The sequence below is a fragment of the Rhipicephalus microplus genome, chromosome 2 (genome assembly GCF_043290135.1).
Source record: "Rhipicephalus microplus isolate Deutch F79 chromosome 2, USDA_Rmic, whole genome shotgun sequence".
NCBI lineage: Eukaryota > Metazoa > Arthropoda > Arachnida > Ixodida > Ixodidae > Rhipicephalus > Rhipicephalus microplus.
The window spans coordinates 274,275,632-274,289,337 of NC_134701.1; the positions used below are offsets into that span (position 1 = coordinate 274,275,632).

Below are 13,706 nucleotides of genomic sequence, written 5' to 3' on the forward strand. Positions count from 1 at the left end.
CAGGTACTGTTGGCTGATTGGGCCATTACAGGGGTGAGGGGTGGGCATAAATCTCATCCTTGTTTATCTATTAGTTAATTTATTTATTTAACCCTCAGGGCCAAATGGCATAACAGAGGGAAGTGGGTTATTTACAAAAAAAAGATTTAAACGAACAAAAAGCAGTGAATACAGTTAGATCGTACAAATAAATCTATTCAAATACAATGTCTGCTAATACACTATATAATAATACATGTTAGCTAATACAACACAGAACCTAATTATACAATGTTAGCTTTTGCAACAAAAAGAACTTTTTACACAATGTTAGCTAATAAATCACGGAACAAGTTGTTATCGCTAATAGCAACAATGTCACCGGGAAGTCTGTTCCACACCTTTGATGTGCAAGGCAAAATGTGTTGAAATTTTTGTGTTGCATGAAGGGACGCCTACTTTGTGATGGTGGTCAATGCGGTGGGATATGTGCTGTGGGCGAAGAAGCAAGGCACAGCTTATACAAAACATCTGCAAAAACACAATGTGTCATTACATATAAACAGTGAACAAAATCTCACATAACTATCATGTCAAACATAAAGAAGCAATGCATAGTCGAAAAATACAAAAAATTACATCATTATATTGCTCTACCACCTACATTATCCATACATCATTCACTGCAAAACATTAAGCATCACCATGCTAGTTTCTACATGTCACATGAAATTTGTGTGATTCGGTACATTCAATCAAATTAAGAAAAAGAGCTATCATTCAGGAAGATTTACTTTAAAATATTCTGTAGTTTTGAATTCAATTTCTTAAAGTTTCACAATGCCACACAGTTTTTTATGGTTCCAGGAAAATAAGAGTATGCGTATGTGTTTACACAATATTTGGGGATTTGAGAGTTGCTGCGGTAGTCCTAGGTTCTGTACAGGCCGGTACTGCGCTGGAGGGGCCCCTAAACCCTAACAGGGAGCTGTGCTGTCGCCAGTTTTATTCGAGATATTGACAATCTCAAATCCTCCACATCAGTGTAATAAGTTATGTGTGTATGTGGATGACATTGCTTTCTTACGTGACAAATAATGATCTGCATTCACGTGATCAATCACTACAAAATTATATCAATGCTCTAGAAACAGCATGGTTTCAAAATATGAGAAGTGCGCTTCTCGCGTTTTTTTTTTTTTTTTGAAGCAGCATGTGAACATATCGCAAACCTATAGTATTGGGCATCAAATATGATTGATTGATTCATTGATGGATGGATGGATGGATGGATGGATGGATGGATGGATGGATGGATGGATGGATGGATGGATGGATGGATGGATGGATGGATGGATGGATGGATGGATAGATGGATGGATGGATTCGCCCGTCTGCCCGTCCATGCTTCCGTTCGTTTGTCCATGCGTCCATCCGCGCTTCTACCCATCCGTCTGTCCGCCCGCCCATCCGGGCGCACGGACGGACGGATGGAACATTTCAAGCAAATACGCGAGCGAGTTCATGATGCTGTCATGATCAGCAGCGCCTCTCCGACGTCACTACGAGCACCTGGTCATGTCAGCCACTGGAAGAACCGTTCGTCTGCTCGTCAGCATGCATACTCGCTGCTTTTCCTCCTCTCACTCGAGAAGGAGCACTCGGCGAGGAGGAGAGGCAAGCTGACGAACGGGATGAAGCAAAGAGCGAAACTGTGTGTGAATGGCGGCACTCTTGGATAATAAATTATGTGTAACCCTGCTATTGCGGCAGCATACGGCATATATATATATATATATATATATATATATATATATATATATATATATATATATATATATATATATATATATATATATATATATATATATATATATATATATATATATTGTTAAGGCGTTTACGAGCCGGCAACGAGCGAGAATATGCAATGGCGACAGTCACAGCCAAGCACGGGCTCCCAGCGCGAGCGGCGTCCTTGTTGGGTAGCCCCACTAGAAGGTACTCAAGAGTTCGACCCATTTCAGCGTTCGGAGGCTTCGCTACAATTACCCCGGGGTCGAAGAGGGAGCCGCCTGGCGACCTAACAGCTCGTTACTATGAGCGGGTCATAATAAGCCTTCAGGCGCTCCACGTTGACGATGTCTCGCCCACGGCGGCGCATGTCCGAAGATTGTTCAACGGGTTCGATGAGATAGTTGACGGGTGAGGTGCGCTCGATGACACGGTAGGGGCCTTCGTATTTTGGACGTAGCTTGGAAGAGGGGCCAGCTGCAGATGTCGGGATCGAGAGCCATACAAGCGCACCAGGAACGAACGTGGGCTCAGAAGTGGTGGAGCCATCACGAATACTCTTCTGCCGCTCTTGCTCTTGCGTTGTAAAAGTCTTGGCAAGCTCGCGACACTCTTGAGCAAGCCTGGCTGTCTCGGAAATCGGTGTACACTCAGATGGATCCGGCGTGTACGGGAGTATCGTGTCCATGGTGTGCGACGGGTGCCTTCCGTACAGCAAGTAGAAAGGTGAAAAACCAGTCGTGCTCTGAGGGGCGGTGTTGTAGGCGTAGGTGACGAAGGGCAGTATATTATCCCAATTAGTGTGGTTGGCAGCGACGTACATAGAAAGCATGTCGCCGAGGGTGCGGTTAAAGCGTTCGGTGAGGCCATTCGTCTGTGGGTGGTAAGCAGTAGTTTTGCGGTGGACAGAATGGCACTCCGTCAGAATGGCTTCGACGACTTCCGACAAGAAGACACGGCCTCGATCGCTGAGAAGCTCTTGGGGTGGTCCGTGGCGCATTATAAATCGATGCAGCAGGAAGGACGCAACATCGCGCGCAGTAGCCGCAGGGAGAGCGGCGGTTTCGGCGTATCGCGTTAAATGATCAACGGCAACGATGGCCCAGCGGTTACCAGCCGACGTCAGAGGAAGTGGTCCGTACAAATAAATCGATACCTACGCGCCCAAAGGGACGGTCAGGGCAAGGTAACGGTTGCAGACCGGCGTGCGACATGTGGACTGACGGTTTACGGCGTTGGCAAGTGAGGCAAGAGCGAACGAACTGCTGCACATAGCGGTACATGCCGCGCCAAAAGTAGCGTTGTCGAATGCGATGGTAGGTCTTGAATACCCCAGAGTGCGCGCATTGCGGATCTGAATGGAAGGATTCACATATTTCTGACCGCAGACTGCGGGGTATCACGAGTAACCACTGCCGGCCGTCGGCGTCGTAATTGCGTCGGTGTAGAAGGCCGTCACGGATGGTGAAATGGCGAGCTTGACGACGCAAGACACGCGTGGATGGCGTTGCGGATGGATCAGAGAGCATGTCGATGAGCGTGCCGATCCAATTATCCTTTCGCTGTTCGGTAGCGATGATGTCAACATCAATGGCAGAAACAGCAGCCGTGGATACTGAGCAGAGCACATCACCTTCAGGCAGAGGGGAGCGCGAGAGGGCGTCGGCGTCAGCATGCTGGCGTCCGTTGCGGTACAGCACGCGGATGTCGTAGTCTTGTAAGCGAAGAGCCCAACGGGCGAGACGGCCTGAGGGATCCTTCAATGAAGAAAGCCAGCATAGTGCATGATGGTCGGTGACGACATCGAATGGGCGACCATATAAATAAGGTCGAAACTTTGTAAGAGCCCAGACGATCGCCAGGCACTCTTTCTCCGTGACGGTGTAGTTTTTCTCGGCTCTCGTGAGCGTACGGCTTGCATATGCTACGACATATTCAGAGAATCCGGGTTTTCGCTGCGCCAGGACAGCGCCGAGGCCTACGCCGCTGGCGTCTGTGTGCACCTCCGTTGGGGCTGTAGGGTCGTAGTGGCGTAGAATGGGAGGCGACGTCAACAAATGGCGGAGCTTCGCGAACGCGTCGTCGCACTCGGATGACCATGAATTGAAGGGCCCGTTACTTCCAAGGAGCTTCGTCAGCGGTGATATGATCGTGGCAAAATTTCGTATGAAGCGTCGGAAGTAGGAGCACAGGCCCACGAAACTACGCAGTTCTTTGACAGATGCAGGTTTGGGGAATTCGGCCACGGCCTGAAGCTTGGCAGGATCAGGAAGAATGCCGTCTTTGGACACGACGTACCCCAGTATGGTGAGTTGCCGTGCTGCAAAGCGGCACTTTTTCAGATTTAGTTGCAAGCCGGCATTGCTCACACGTGCGAAAACTTCTTTCAGACGTTGGAGATGCGTGGAGAAATCCGGAGCAAAGACAATGACATCGTCGAGGTAACACAAGCACGTGTACCATTTCAAGTTGCGCAAAACGGTGTCCATCATGCGCTCAAAGGTCGCAGGTGCATTACATAGACCAAACGGCATGACGTCGAACTCGTACAAGCCGTCTGGCGTGATGAAGGCGGTCTTTGGTCGAGCGTCGTCAGCCAAGGGTACTTGCCAGTACCCCGAGCGCAGATCGAGAGAAGAAAAAAAATCGGCTCCATGAAGGCTGTCAATCACGTCATCGATGCGTGGCAGTGGATAAACATCCTTGCGAGTGATCTTATTGAGCCGTCTGTAGTCCACACAGAACCGCACAGAACCGTCTTTCTTCGCAACAAGAACAACAGGAGACGCCCATGGACTGTCCGAGGGCCGAATAACATCGCGTCGGAGCATATCGTCAACCTGATCATTAATTACTCGACGTTCAGCAGGCGACACGCGATATGGACGTTGCCGTAAAGGTGGATGGGCATCAGTGTCGATTCGATGCGTAACAACGGACGTGCGACCGAGAGAACTTCGCCCGACATCGAAAGAAGAACGATATTCTTGCAACAGGTCCAGAAGTTGGGAACGCTGTACGGCCGTAAAGTTGTCAGCGATGGAGGGGCCAAATACATCAGCAGATGACGAATCAGAAGTGGAAACAGCATTGATGGTACACGACCTGGGACCGCGCGTGTCATCGGGTACGTCCAGGACTTGTGCGTCGTCGACTGGTTCCACTCTGCCGAGACATTCCCCTCGAAGCAAGGTAACAGCATACGGGGACGGGTTGGTTACAAAAATAGCAGTGTTGCCCTGGTTGATCTGCACGGTCGCGAAAGGTACTAGCAACCCTCTCCTGCTGCAAGCGCGGTCAGATGGCGAAACAAGTCCAATGGTGTCGGAGAGACCAGCGCAGTAGACAGACACAGCCGTCGTCGAGTTTGGAGGCACTGTTGTATCGTCTTTCGTTAGAATCTTGCTCAGTGTCGGGGGACTGTCTTCTGGCGTCAAATGCGAGAAGGGTGAGAGCTCAATTTCGGCGGCGGCACAATGGATGACGGCGTCAGGGCGGGAGAGAAAGTCCCACCCCAGGATGACGTCATGAGAGCATGCCTGAATGACGATGAACTGGGCGACATACAGAACGTCCTGGATGACAACGCGAGCTGTGCACCCTGCTGTAGGATAAATGCGGTGCAAACTTGCAGTACGGAGGGATAACCCAGAAAGTGGCGTCGTCACTTTTCGAAGTAAGCGGCAGAGTTTTTCGTCCATAACTGATACGGCAGCTCCCGTGTCAATAAGCGCCGATGCACACACACCGTCCACAAACACGTCAATGACATTCGAGGGGCTGCTCTGAGGGCTTTCACATTGCGATAGCGTCGCAGTCCTTGCCTCGGGGACTGCGACGACTAGTTTTCCCGCTCATGAGCTGCCGCACTTGGCCGCATGGGGGACAGGGAACGACGTCGTGGAGACGGCGATCGTCGAGATGGACCTGGGCGAGATCGAGGTGGCATAGACGGCGGTTCTTCGCGTAAGGACGGCTGAGTTGGCCAGCAACAGGTGAAGAAATTGGAGCCGGCTGTACGCGATGGCAATAACGGGCCACGTGACCGGCGTAACCGCACGCAAAGCAGATGGGCCGGTTGTCGGGTGTGCGCCATCTGTTCACCGGGGTAGGTCTCACCCACGTCGCAAGGGCTGATGGACGGAACGGTGGCTGCATGGTGGACTGAAGCTGAGGCTGAGGGGTTACGTCAACATACGTAGCGGGAACACCCGCTGCAAAGGACGGAGGTCGAGCGGCAGCTTCGGCGTAAGTCAGAGGGGCGGTTGCTGGAACGACTTGGGGCGGCCTGGCGACCACTTGCGCGTAACTCAGGGGCGCAGGAGCCGGAGGCTGTGGGGGGTGGTACGCAGGCATTACCTCCGCTATTTCCTGTTCAATCGCTCGACGGATGGGAGGGAGAAGGGTAGTAGGCGATTGTTGAACAGTCGGTTGGTGGGCGAAGGGCAGGAGCGAGAACTGACGTGCGATTTCCTCACGGATGAAGGACTTTAGTTCTGCCATCAACGCCACTTGGTCACAACTGGCCTCCAAGCCAGTTGTGACCAAGTGGCGACGAATATATATATATATATATATATATATATATATATATATATATATATATATATATATATATATATATATATATATATATATATATATATATATCTTGGCTGCGACAGCGTTTATTTGAGGAAAGACCTCGCAAAACGAACGGGCAGAGCCAGCACACCGATGATGACCCAGAGTGGCAATGAGGGCAAAGAGACAAGCGGATGATGGTGATTGTGATTATGCAGGGATGAGGACGATGTAAGTTACAAATGCCCACACTAATTCCCCCCCACTTGAAAGCGGACACCCTGGCCGCCGTAAGTCAAAGTGATGGGGAACGTCGCGTGAAAGGTTTCATGCGACAAACGTGGACAATCTCTGTGCTGCGGTAGTGGCGGTCTGTTGGGGCGACGAGTGGTGTCACACGATAATTAACCGGCGAAGTCTGTTCTAAAACAATGTATGGCCCGATGAAGCGTGGTTGGAATTTGTCACAGAGACCAGGAGTGCGAATAGGTGTCAAAAGCAGCACCTCGTCACCAGGTTGGAAAGACACAACGTGGTGGGATTCGTCATAGATGATCTTCCGCTCGTGCTGTCTCGCTTCAGTATTGATGCGACCCTGATGGCGAGACTGGGCCAGGTGGGAAATGTATTCTTCGCTAGAAGACTGACATGAATTCCCATGGCTGCTAAAGAAGGAGACGTCGAGAAAGGTAGTCGGGGTGCGTCCGTACACGAGGTAAAACGGTGAGTAGCAAGTTGTTCGCTGAACGGCGGTGTTGTAAGCGAATGTCAGGAATGGTAAAAGAGTGTCCCAGTTTTTGTGGTCGGGTTGGACGTAAACGGCTATCATGTCTGCAAGGGTTCGGTGAAATCTTTCTGTGAGACCATTTGTCTGTGGGTGGTAGCTTGAAGCTGTCTTGTGAGTAGTTCCAGATGCGCGCAGTACTTCATTTACAACTTGTGACAGGAACACTTTGCCGCGGTCACTAAGCAGTACACGAGGAGCCCCATGACGCAGTATTATTGCGTGAAGAATAAAGTCTGCAACTTCCACAACTGAGCCTGTAATAACAGAGGAAGTCTCAGCGTAGCGTGTCAGGTGGTTCATGGCAGTCACTATCCATCGTTTGCCAGCAGATGTGACGGGGAGAGGCCCGTAAAGGTCAACACCTACAACCTCGAATGGCATTGAAGGGTACGGAAGTGGCTGTAGAGGTCCAGCAGGTGCCGACGTGGGTAGTTTACGACGCTGGCATGGGTAGCAGGAACCGACGTACCGAGCTACACTATAAGAAAGGCCAGGCCAGTAATAACGACATCGTATTCGGTCAAGAGTTTTTTTTAAAACCAAGATGACCAGCAGTCAAGTCGTCGTGGAAGGCTTCGAGCACCTGAAGTCGAAGAGAGCGTGGCAGTACAGGAACCCAGCGCTGACCGTCAGGGTGGTAGACGTGGCGGTGGAGAACCCCATTGTCCAGCTTAAAGTGCAGGAGTTGACGACGGAGTCGCGCGTTTGGTGGATGAGAAACTCCCGAAAGGTGGTCCATGATGCGTCTGCAGTATGAATCGGACCGCTGGCGGGAGATAAATGTTGGCTCGTTGTCCGAAAAGGGTTGCGTTATTGATGCGAGCGTATGAACTTTGGTAGATGTGGCGGTTGAGTTCTCACCAACGCTCATATGAGTAGTTGGAAGCGGGCAACGAGATAAAGCATCGGCGTCTTGATGTTTTCTGCCTGACTTGTAAGTTATATCAAAGTCGTACTCCTGCAAGCGTAGTATCCACCGACCCAAGCGTCCGGACAAGTTCTTCAGTGTAGAAAGCCAGCATAAGGCATGGTGGTCCGTAACGATTGTGAAGTGACGCCCGTGGAGATAGGGACGGAACTTCTGGACCGACCAAACCACAGCTAAACACTCTTGCTCAGTTATAGTGTAGTTCTTTTCAGCAGCGGTGAGTACGCGACTGGCATACGCAATAACTTTCTCTAGGGAAGTCTTGTCGCGTTGTAGAAGAACGGCTCCTATACCAAGGCCGCTAGCGTCGGTATGGAGGATAGTTGGTGCGGCTTCGTCAAAGTGGCAGAGCAGAGGTTCAGACGTGAGTGCCTGCTTCAACAGGTCGAATGCTGTTTGGCATTCTTGAGACCACAGAAAGGGGACGTTGGAAGCAAGTAGTTGGTGTAATGGAGCAGCAATAGAAGCGAAGTTCTGGATAAACCGGCGAAAATAGGAGGCGAGGCCAAGAAAACTGCGAAGCTCCTTTGGTTTTTCGGGGCGCGGAAAGTGAAGGACTGCAGAAATCTTGTCAGGGTCGGGCCGGATGCCATCTTTGCTAACGACGTGTCCTAAGACCTTCATAGATTTGCTAGCGAAAGAGCATTTCTTCGTATTTATTTGAAGCCCGGCGCCGGCAAGGCACGTCAAAACTTGATCCAATCGTTCTAGGTGCTCAGGAAACGTTGACGAAAAGATAATAATGTCGTCCAGGTAGCAAAAGCAACTTTTCCATTTCAGGCCACGCAGCACCGTATCTATCATGCGCTCAAAAGTCGCGGGTGCGTTGCAGAGCCCGAAAGGCATCACGTTGAATTCATATAGCCCGTCGGGGGTTGCGAATGCCGTTTTCTCCTTATCGTCTTCATGCATGGGGATCTGCCAGTACCCAGAACGCAAGTCGATGCTTGAAAAGAATTCCGCGCCTTGTAGGGAATCAAGGGCGTCGTCAATGCGTGGCATAGGGTACACGTCCTTGCGTGTGATATTATTGAGCGCCCGGTAGTCCACGCAAAACCGCACAGAGCCATCCTTTTTATGGACCAAAACAATAGGAGACGACCAAGGGCTAGATGAGGGACGGATGATTTCCCGTTTAAGCATGTCCGCAACGTTTTCTTCTATAATTTTTCTTTCAGTTAGAGACACGCGGTAGGGTCGGCGGTGTACAATAGATGTCCCAACAGTTTGAATTCGATGTGCAGTAGTATTAGTACGGCCCAGCTTAGACGAGCAAATATCGAAAGAATTTGCATGTTTCTGTAACAATGCAAGCAACTGCTGCCTCTGTGAATATGTCAATTCGCTGCTGATAGTGGTGGTAAAGGCGGAGGAAGAAGCATGCTCACCGAGGCAAGGTTCTTTGGATGCGATGGCCTGAAGTGGCGTGACGAGTACAGGCTCGAAGTCAGCAACACGGGCCACAGTAGTGCCCTGTGGCAGTAAGATCTTCTCCGGTGTAGAATTGACAGCGGTGACAAGTGCCGAGCCATTGCAAAAACGAACGACACCGGACGGAAGAACTATACCTTTGCGAACGCAAAGTGGTGACGGTGAGACCGATACATCCCCGTGATAGATGCCGTTGGACGTAATGGTGACAATTTGCTCTTGTAGGCGCGGGAGTTCGATGTCTTTCGCAGCGACCAGACGAAGTGGCTTCTGATTATCGTCGTCAAACATGTAGTCGGTGTCAGCGAGGTGAACGACGCGTTGTCCACAACAAATCGCCGCGGAAGCAGATGATAGAAAATCCCACCCTAAAATTAGTTGGTGAGAGCAGCGGGACAGGACAGCAAACTGGACATGATGGCGGATGCCGTCGATGAAAACGCGCACAGTACAAAGCGCGGAAGGGCGAATGATGTTCCCCTGGGCAGCAACTAACGTGGGACCATCGTGAGGCGTCATTACTTTCCTTAAATGTTCACACAAATCAGCACGTATCACAGACAATGTCGCACCTGTGTCCACCAAAGCATCGACTCGCACTCCTTCCACTTCCACAGAAACCATGTTACACGGGCCTAATGGAGGAATTTCACTTCTAATTCCGAATGCAGTTTTTCCTCCACAAACTGCATCACTTAGTTTTCCGAATGAATATCAGAGGCGAATGAGGCGGGCCGAAGTGGAGAAGTGGAACGGCGGAAGGGCGAAGGCGAGCGGCGTCTCGTGTTTCGGCTGTTTCGTGGTGCAGTCGATGCAGGAGGAGATGGAGACCGGTGCGGGGGAGACGAATAACGCCGACCTTGATAAGACGCCCCGTTGTAGAAATCCCGTTCACGCACATCGTTTTGACGCTCATCTTGCTGGCGCTTCCGGCAGAAACGAGATATGTGGCCGCGATAGCCACAGTAGTAGCATACAGGGCGAGACGAGCGCCACGGTGGAGAATAGAAGGCATTCGGGGCACATTGGAGATAGCGCGGCCAGGTGGGCCCAAGGGTCAGGAGGCACGGAATGGTAATTCACAGGTGTAGCAGCAGCAACTGACGCGTAGGATGGACGTGGCAATGTCGCGTGGGCGTCGCTGGGAGGCACGGCAGCCACTTGAGCGTACGTGGCTAAAGGGTGAGAAGCAGGTGGCTGTACGGGCGCAGAGCCAGTCAGGGATGTAAGTTCCTCCCTGATGATGTCACGTAAGGGCATTCCCGAAGGCTGTGTAGGTCGCGGTGTAGGAGGTGTGAAGCCCATGGACCGCAATTCTTTGCGTATAATGTCCCGGATGAGGTCACGCAGATGGCCATCTGACGTGGAGTGGTGGTCGCCGATGTCTGGTTGAAGGCGGACGGAGGCCAGCGCATCAAGGCGCTGGCATGTCGCAACGACATCAGCGATGGTAGCTGGGTTTTGCACAGCGAGGGCATTAAAGGCAACAGGCCCAATGCCTTTCAATATGTGGCGCACTTTGTCCGATTCCGGCATGGATTTATTGACACGCCGACAGAGTGCGAGGACATCCTCGATGTATGAAGTATACGATTCACCGGGATGTTGTCGGCGAGTATCGAGTGTCCTCTTCGCGACGACGGATCGAATGTCTGGTGTCCCAAAGACGTGCCGCAGCTGCTGCTGGAAGGTAGCCCAGTCGGGTAAGTCAACGACATGGTTAAAATACCATGTCTTCGCGACTCCGACCAGATAAAAAGGGACGTAGCGCAGTTTGGCGGCCTCGTCCCACCTATTAGCGGCACTTACGCGGTCGTAGTCATCAAGCCAGTCTTCTACGTCTTCTCCCCGAAGACCAGCGAAGAGCGGGGGTTCGCGCTGATGTCCTTGTATGTAAGTAGGAGGGGCAGCTTGCGGCGGTGCGTGGTTGATGACATCAGTGCCGGCAGGCTTGGTCTGGGACATGCTGCCTGACTGGGGGCGCAAGCGGCGGCCTGAACGAAGCTCCAGGAGGTATAGCGGGCTGCGGGAGGTCAGAGGACCAAAAATCCACCTCCATCACGTATGAAGTCTTGGTAGTCTTGGCTGCGACAGCGTTTATTTGAGGAAAGACCTCGCAAAACGAACGGGCAGAGCCAGCACACAGACGATGACAATGATGATGACCCAGAGTGGCAATGAGGGCAAAGAGACAAGCGGATGATGGTGATTGTGATTATGCAGGGATGAGGACGATGTAAGTTACAAATGCCCACAATAAATATATATATATATATATATAATCCTTAATATCCTTCAAAACTCTGCATGCATATGCTTCGCCGCTCTCCAGGTTTCGCGTTAGTAAAGCTGAAACATCCATTTCTAAATGCCCCGTGCCTCTCCAGTTTTTTTTTCCTTATTTATTTCTCTTCCCGTGCTTTCTCTCCAAGTGTTTTATTTCCAGATTTGATCGCCCTCCTCTTTCGTCAAGCTCATGTTTTCTTCATTCAGCTTCCCCACCATGCTTCCTCAATGACGTTCATTTTTCCTCAACAAGTCCTTCATGTATCTCCGTTTTGTTCGTTGCATGCACCGGCAAGGTATCTGCACTTCGCCTGTCCTTTCCGGATTTTGCGTGTATTTTAGTACACTAAGAGAACCTCACGTGGTCATATGCAGTAAAACATCGGTGATACGATCCTAGTGAGGTCACCAAAGATATTCATTTCATCTGAAATTTGTATCACAATAAAATATGGAGAAGAGCTGGAAAACAAAAAAAAACTAAGCTGTTGTACGTTTTCACTTGTTTCTGAGTGAAGTAGAAACGTCACTCACAGATGTCAGTTATCGCCAGTAAATTTTTTAGACGTCAATGATCATACTTGCCCTCGTAAATGCACCACCCGTGCGCTAGTGCACAATTATTGAACCAGGCGTGTTAAGACCTCTGATGCGTAAAAGCTCCTTTCTAATTTTTAGTGCGCTTTTTCGCACGACAGTAATGTACTGCGGCAAAAGTAACTTAAAAACACTGCACGTGATATATTTATATTAAAGTTTTCAGAACCACTGTCCTTTGTTGTGATTATTTTCTTATTGCAGTGGTGCTGACCATATTCTTCGGGGGATTTGCTGACCATATTCTTCGGGGGATTTGCAGCCGTGTCCACACAATGAGAGAGTTGAAACGTGTGCGAGTGCACAACATTCGTGCATGTTCTTCGCGAAGACAATCGCTTCATCTTTCAGTTCTCGTCCACATTTCACAGGTGGAGGACATGGGAGATGATTTAGACTTTAGGAGATGATTTAGTGAGTGAAACAACTTCATTGACGATCCGGCATAAAGGGGGAAGGGGTAGGGGGATTAAAGCGAGACACTAGCGTGCTCGGACGTCCCGGAGCAGCAACCTACTCGCGTCAAACCCGTGGGGGCGCCGCTTTCGGCCGCTGGCGTTCCAGGATGCTAAGCACGTGCTGGACCACGTCTCTTTGATTGCCTGGCTCTCGGCTGATGATTTTGCTGCTTATGGCAGTTGGCATTACTTCTTAGTTACCCGGCGGTGGTGCACAGTCTCAAAGGAGGTGTCTCTGGGTGGCTCGCGCCTTCTTGCAGTGTTGGCATACATCAGTGGTGTAAACCTCCGGGCAAACGTGATTTGCCCAGACGGGGGTCCATATGGCTTGTACTTGCAGCTGCCGTAGTGTGGCTGCTTCTCTGCGTTGTAGGTCTCGGTGAGGTGGTGGGTAGAGGCGTCTGCTCGTTCTGTACCACTGCAGAACGTCGGCGTATGTTGTGATAAAATACTCTCCGTCTTCGACATCGGGTCGTTGCGGCTCCGAGGAATGCGTTGATTTAGAAAGTTTTGATGGATGGAAAAACTTTATTTCGTCAGAAAGCAACTGAGGATGATTCCGTGTTAGATGGCCATCAACCCAAGGTTGGCGGCGACCTGTGTGGCCCACTCCACGACCCTTAACTGGACGACTGGGTCTGAGCTGGTCAACACGGCCTCCCAGTGCTCAAGAGAGGGATCACGCATAATATCCACCGGCGGCGGCACTATGCTACATTCCCAAAGTATGTGATCATATGTTGCCACAGCCTGACACCATTTGCATTGCGGCTTAATCTCCTCCGGGTAAATTTTGTTCAACACGTAAGGGTTGGGAAAAGATCGCGTCTGCAGTTCTCTCCAGACGCATTCCTGCGCCTTAGTCAACCGCTTGTGCGGGGGC

General features: G+C 50.6%; 1 long non-coding RNA gene across 1 annotated transcript in view; it reads left to right on the top strand.

Annotated features, from left to right (window-relative positions):
- LOC142777486 (uncharacterized) overlaps positions 1 to 13,706 on the top strand; it is a 96,447-nt gene that overhangs the window by 5,796 nt on the left and 76,945 nt on the right. The window lies entirely within an intron of this gene.